The sequence below is a fragment of the Limulus polyphemus genome, unplaced genomic scaffold (genome assembly GCF_000517525.1).
Source record: "Limulus polyphemus unplaced genomic scaffold, Limulus_polyphemus-2.1.2 Scaffold11689, whole genome shotgun sequence".
NCBI classification, from domain to species: domain Eukaryota; kingdom Metazoa; phylum Arthropoda; class Merostomata; order Xiphosura; family Limulidae; genus Limulus; species Limulus polyphemus.
This window is the reverse complement of record NW_013677299.1, coordinates 5,927-12,512: the sequence shown is the minus strand read 5'-3', so window position 1 is coordinate 12,512 and position 6,586 is coordinate 5,927. Positions and strand designations below refer to the sequence as shown.

Here is a 6,586-nt window from a genome sequence, read left to right as displayed (position 1 = left end):
AATTCTTCCCGTAGACAATGACCAAGGACTATCTCCATATATTCTGTTAGGCATGTTCTCGCTAAATTCTGTATCTCATCCTTTTGTTTCTACTGTTGATTCCAAATTCTTCCCGTAGACAATGACCAAGGACTATCTCCATATATTCTGTTAGGCATGTTCTCGCTAAATTATGTATCTCACCCTTTTTGTTTCTACTGTTGATTCCAAATTCTTCCCGTAGACAATGACCAAATGACCAAGGACTATCTCCATATATTCTGTTAGGCATGTTCTCGCTAAATTCTGTATCTCATCCTTTTTGTTTCTACTGTTGATTCCAAATTCTTCCCGTAGACAATGACCAAATGACCAAGGACTATCTCGATACGGTTTAAATCTCGGAATGAGTATTGCACAATTTGTAGTGGAAACAACTCTCTAACTCGGACGATACCATGGTGTTCTATGCATTCTTTACGATAACTCCACTCACTAACAGTCTTTCACAACTAGCAGGAAATAATCAAGTTTTACACGGTTTTAAAACTACAAGATCTTTGTTACTCATCATAAAACTTCCAATGCCGACGAACTGTATTTCAAACAAAAAGGGGCTGTACATTCTTGGATTGGTTGATTTCAAAGGCTTGACTTCACTTACACAACACTTCAACACAATTCAGTTCTGTATCAGGGGTTTGTGTCTGTGCTAACATTGACTTAAGTTACACAACACTTCAACACAACTCAGCTCTCTATCAAGTGTGACTCTGATTTAACTAATAAATTTTTATGTTGCTTTTCTAGCCTAATATGATCTTTTGGTTGAGATTCTCAGTTCTTATGTTGTTTTTCTAGTCAAATGTAGTCTTTTGGTTACGATTCTTAGTTTTTATGTTATTTTTAGCCTAATGTGATCTTTTGGTTAAGATTCTTAGTTTTTGTATTATTTTTCTAGCCTAATGTAGTCTTTTGGTTAAGATTTATAGTTTTTGTGTTATTTTTCTAGCCCAATGTAGTCTTTTGGTTGAGATTCTTAGTTTTTGTGTTAATTTTCTAGCCTAATGTGATCTTTTGGTTAAGATTCTTAGTTTCTGTGTTATTTTTCTATCCTAATGTAGTCTTCTTGGTTCAGATTCTCAGTTCTTATGCTTCATTTCTAGCATACACTCGTCTACTTGATTCAAATACACAGTTCTTCTGCAATGTTTCCTAATGGATTCTGAGGCCCTCGGGGGTGGCTGAAAAAAGTTCAGAGTTTGAAGCTTTTCAAATTGTAGCTTCCGTAGAAGGATCAAGGAGGATCTCTGAATAGGCTGCTCGAATAAATTTCTGATTTCCTTAAGCTAAACTTGAGATTCGGGTTTATTAATCCAGAAAGATCCAACTTTTAATCCACCATACATTTTTTACCCTCCAACTATTTTTTGGGTCTTCTTGCCCTACACTGGTTTACACAACGTTCACATAATGCAATTAAATATACATTTCAGTTTACTCTATTAAGAGTTTACATTAACTTCTAATATTTATAAAAGTGTAAAAGCTTTGCAAAGAAAAAATATTTCATCAGTTCCAGACCGTTCCCATTTGTGCCTAATTTCTGAACAAAAGGTAAACAATTACTTAGCTAACACCAACACAGTATGGAACGATGATTTTTTTAATATTCACTCACCTGCACCATAACCAGCAGCGCCTGTAATACATAAAAAAAAAACATAAGTCGCTTGAAATCAAACTTATACTGATATATTTGTATGCTTCAATTTCTCGACTAGCTTAGAAAACTACAATTTTAGGCCTAGTTCGAACAGCTCCATTTCTTATTTTAAGAAAAATGGTTTGTGAATTCTATAGTTTACTGAAGGATCACAAACTATCAACCACAACTGAATTTAAAAGTCTAAGTACAAAAAATTCAAATAATATTAATACTTTGATTTTCTCATCCTCAATTACTAGATGTTAATACTTTAATTTTGTCAACCTCAGTTCCTAGATATTTATATTTTAATTTTGTCAACCTCAGTTCCTAAATATTAATACTTTGATTTTCTCCTCCTCAGTTACTAGATGTTAATGATTTAATTTTCTCATCCTCAGTTCCTAGATATTAATACTTTAATTTTGTCAACCTCAGTTCCTAGATATTTATATTTTATTTTGTCAATCCTCAGTTCCTAAATATTAATACTTTGATTTTGTCAACCTCAGTTCCTAAATATTAGTACTTTAATTTTGTCAATCTCAGTTCCTAAGTATTAATACTATAATTTTGTCAACCTCAGTTCCTAAATATTAATACTTTGAATTTCTCCTCCTCAGTTCCTACATATCTACACTGATTTTCTCGTTCTCACTTCAGCACCAGCACCAAAAAGTTGAGGGGCAAGTGAAAATTTGGGTGGGAGGCAATACAAGATATTTTATACTCATGATGTGTAATTTTGGTGAGACTCATCCCCCCCCCAATTGTAGCGTGCTAAGTTACAATGAGCCGATGTTGGGTTTCAAAAAGTATTTTGCTTTGAGTTTTGAAGCTTCAAAGTATTCACATACCTCGGAAAGGATCAGAAGTTTTTGACCATTCTAGCATTGTTTGTTCTTGTGGTTCTTTTTTTTGGGGGGGGGATAAAATTCCCTTTAAAAGTGGATTGATGAATAATGGTCAAAGCATGAACTCGCCAAGTCACCAACCGGAACGGTCCTCCTCTTCGACTTTAAACCAACATTAACCTTATATTTAGAAACGAAGTAAAAACCTGTCAACAACACGATCAAGATCAATAAAAAAGAGCACGTTCTCTGTGTACACTAATTACTGTTAAACTCTCCAGTCTCTTATCTGCCATATTGGTGATTTTTTTATCAGTTTTAGCTTGCTAAGACTCCTTTCACGGCCGGTCATGCTAACTGGGAGTTATTGCTACCTTTATAACCTTGTGAAGCTCAGTACAAACCATAAATATTTGAGATGTTCTACAAACTCCTCGACTGCTAAAACTGTCGCATCTGAACTCTTATTCATTCTCTTAGTTTAACTCATTTCCATTTCAAGTTTCAGCCTTTAATGGGATGTAAGAAGTTTAATAGTCTCAAAATCAATGAATTTTTTAGATTTGGGGTCATTTGTAGACAGGGAGCGAAATATTTGAAGATTTTCCCCTCTGAATCATTTGTTTAGTTCTCCAAGAAAACTATTAATGGTTGGATGTTCGTTTCATGTCAGATGAATCTCGTATGGCGTCTCGATTCCCAAGTGTGGTTACAACTACAAAGTCGTCCATGTTTGAGGGCGTGGGGCTCTTTAACTAATTCCGACAGCAACATTTCAGGTAATTTCTGGTAGCAATGTCACAAGGACATTGAAAAAATGAAAATAAACTCAGCCACAGGTGTAACATATTTCACACTTTCTACAATGACCAAATTAAAACGATGAGCAAAACAGTGAAAGTAGATTGTTTGAAGTACGATTTGTCTTATTTTCTATTGAACCCCAGAGCACTTGCCACTCATGACGGTGGTGCCATCATATCCTTGACCAATCAGGTGTCCTTTAACTCCTCCAGAATATATTTCGCCAACGATTCTGCTTCTAGTTCATCAAAGACTTCAAAACCAAGAAATTTTTCATGTAGTTGTGAATCATTAAAGTACCAAAGTTTTTGTTTGTTTGTTTGAAGTTAAGCACAAAATTACCTTATCTGTTTTCTGTGCTCTGCCCACTGAGGATATCCAAAGTGGCATATTGGACTTATGAATTATTAAACTACCAAAGTATCAAACTCATTTGCTCTTCCTTTAGTTTCATCAACTATGATTGAAAAGTACTGAGCTTCTCTTGTTTTTTATTTTATTTCGTCCAAAATGATATCACTGAGGATATCCAAACTGGTATCTTGTACACTGTGTTCACTGAGGATATCCAAAATGGAATCTTATACACTGTGGTCACTAAAGATATCCAAAACGGCGTCTTGAACACTGTGGTCACTGAGAATATCCAAAATAACATCTTGTAAACTATGGTCACTGAGGATATCCAAAATGGCGTCTTGTACACTGTAGTCACTGAGAATATCCAAAATAACATCTTGTACACTGTGATCATTGAGGATATCCAAAATGGCGTTTTGTACACTGTGGTCACTGATGATATCCAAAATAACATAATGTAAACTGTGGCCACTGAGGATATCCAAACTGGCATATTCTACACTGTGTTCACAGAGGATATCCAAAATGGAATCTTGTAAACTATGGTCACTGAGGATATCCAAAATGGCGTCTTGTACACTGTGGTCACTGAGGATATCCAAAATAACACCTTCTAAACTGTGATCACTGAGGATATCCAAAATGGAATCTTGTACACTGTGTTCATTGAGGATATCCAAACTGGTATCTTGTACACTGTTTTCACTGAGGATATCCAAACTGGCATCTTGTACACTGTTTTCACTGAGAACATCCAAACTGGCATCCTGTACACTGTGGTCACTGAAGATATCCAAACTGGCATCTTGTACACTGTGTTCACTGAGGATATCCAAAATGGAATCTTGTACACTGTGATCACTGAGGATATCCAAAATAACATCTTGTAAACTGTGTTCACTGAGGATATCCAAAATAACGTTTTGTAAACTGTGGTCACTGAAGATATCCAAACTGGCATCTTGTACACTGTTTTCACTGAGGATATCCAAAATGGCGTCTTGTACACTGTGGTCACTGATGATATCCAAAATAATATATTGTAAACTGTGGCCACTGAGGATATCCAAAATGGCGTCTTGTACACTGTGGTCACTGAGGATTACCAAACTGCCATCTTGTACACTGTGGTCACTGAGGATTACCAAACTGCCATCTTGTACACTGTGGTCACTGAGGATATCCAAAGTGGCATCTTGAACTTCTGAGTCATTAAAGTACCAAAGTATGAAACTCGTCTGGTCTTTTTTAGACAGGTCTTCAGTTTCATCGACTAAGATTGAAAAGTATTGAGCTTCTATTGTTTCTTGTTTTATTTCGTCCAAAATTATGTCACTAATGATATAATTTTGGCATCTTGTACACTGTGGTGCATATATTTGGCATTATTAGGTCCTTCACTCAGTTGTTCATTTAGGATCCGGGAATAAGTCTTTAAGAAGTTTAATATTTCCTAAAAGTTTTCTTCGTTTTCAGCTGTGTCTCCTTCACGATGAACCCCCTAAGCTATGTTTTGGACAGCTGTAAATCTCAACGTATGTGCAAGTATTTTAATGTATTCCTTTTTTTTTCCATAATCAGTGGGTGAGCTTCATTAACGTAGTCTGCTACTGTTTTCTCAGAAAACTTTGATTCTAAATAAGCATTATATGTATACGTGTTGTTCAAATGTCTATCAGATTGTTTGTGTTAGAGAAATTTATTAATTTTGAAGATTCATCCGTTCACTATTTCCATTATAGATCCCTTCAAACACAAAAGTTTGCTCACCTTGATATTTAGTGCCCGTATTAAAATGACGACAGACAAAACATTAAACTTTGTCAGTAAATGCAAATATTCAAGCCAAGGATATGATTTATACCATTCAGGTATGAATTATCGTCCATGAGTCTTTGGGTAGTGGAAGGGTTCATTAAAACCAGGTTGAATTGGTCTATTTTCGGAATATGTCAGCCAGACTACTTACTCCAAGAGTTGGCCTAGGCACACTTGGTTTTCCACTGCTGTTGCTCGACTCATGCAACTGTCCAATGCCAGCAAGGTTCACCCAATATATCTTCATGTTCTTGATCAGAAGTATCCATACTGCTGCCTCTTTGGTTCAATAGTCTATCATCTGTCGGGTCTTCAGGTTCATACCGCTGCCTCTTTGGTTCAATAGTCTATCATCTGTCGGGTCTTCAGGTTCATACTGCTGCCTCTTTGGTTCAATAGTCTATCATCTGTCGGGTCGTCAGGTATGACTATTTCCTCTTCAATCCTTCGGCGCTTCTCGCTTGTCCACCTATCTTCTTGATAGATTCATCTTCCTGGAAATCCTGTGATTTATGCGGGTTTTTGTTGCAACATTTTCTGGTATCCAATTTTTCAATAGTAACACTCGATGTGTCCATACAAGTACGCAGAACACCAACTTTATGTAACAATTAACAACAGTAAAATGTATCGTTTAAAGATACCCACGACCTCTAGACCTAGAAACTTGAAAATCAACCTCACAACAAGTACTGAGGTGCAAAATAAAAGCGCCGAAGATAGCTTGGTACACAATAAGCACGTTCTTGTCACAAGTGCTTACCGCAAAACTGGTCTGAATACTTTATTTATCAACGTTTCTGAGAAAGGCACACCTAGGTCTCTTTTAACCATTTGGCGAGGGGCAGTATAATATTTTCATCGTTCAGGCAAAGCATAATATTTACAGACATAAAATCTTAATTAGTTTCAGAGTTATCAAATAGAAAATTAGATCCCTCTTGCCACGCCCACCTATCAATCCACCCTTTTAGAACTTGCCAATAGTTTCCCTAACTTTTAATTCTATATTATGTTGTTGCGTCAGCGAGTCACATGACCACTGTGGCGCCCTCTAGTTTCT

The 6,586-nt window shown here is 36.1% G+C and overlaps 1 long non-coding RNA gene across 1 annotated transcript in view; it reads right to left on the bottom strand.

The window, feature by feature from the left end:
• Positions 1 to 1,574: 1,574 nt before the first annotated feature.
• LOC111083861 overlaps positions 1,575 to 6,586 on the bottom strand; it is a 9,974-nt gene continuing 4,962 nt past the window's right edge. The window contains exon 3 of the long non-coding RNA XR_002609286.1: positions 1,575 to 1,681. This is a non-coding gene — a long non-coding RNA (uncharacterized LOC111083861). The remainder of the gene's footprint in view (positions 1,682 to 6,586) is intronic.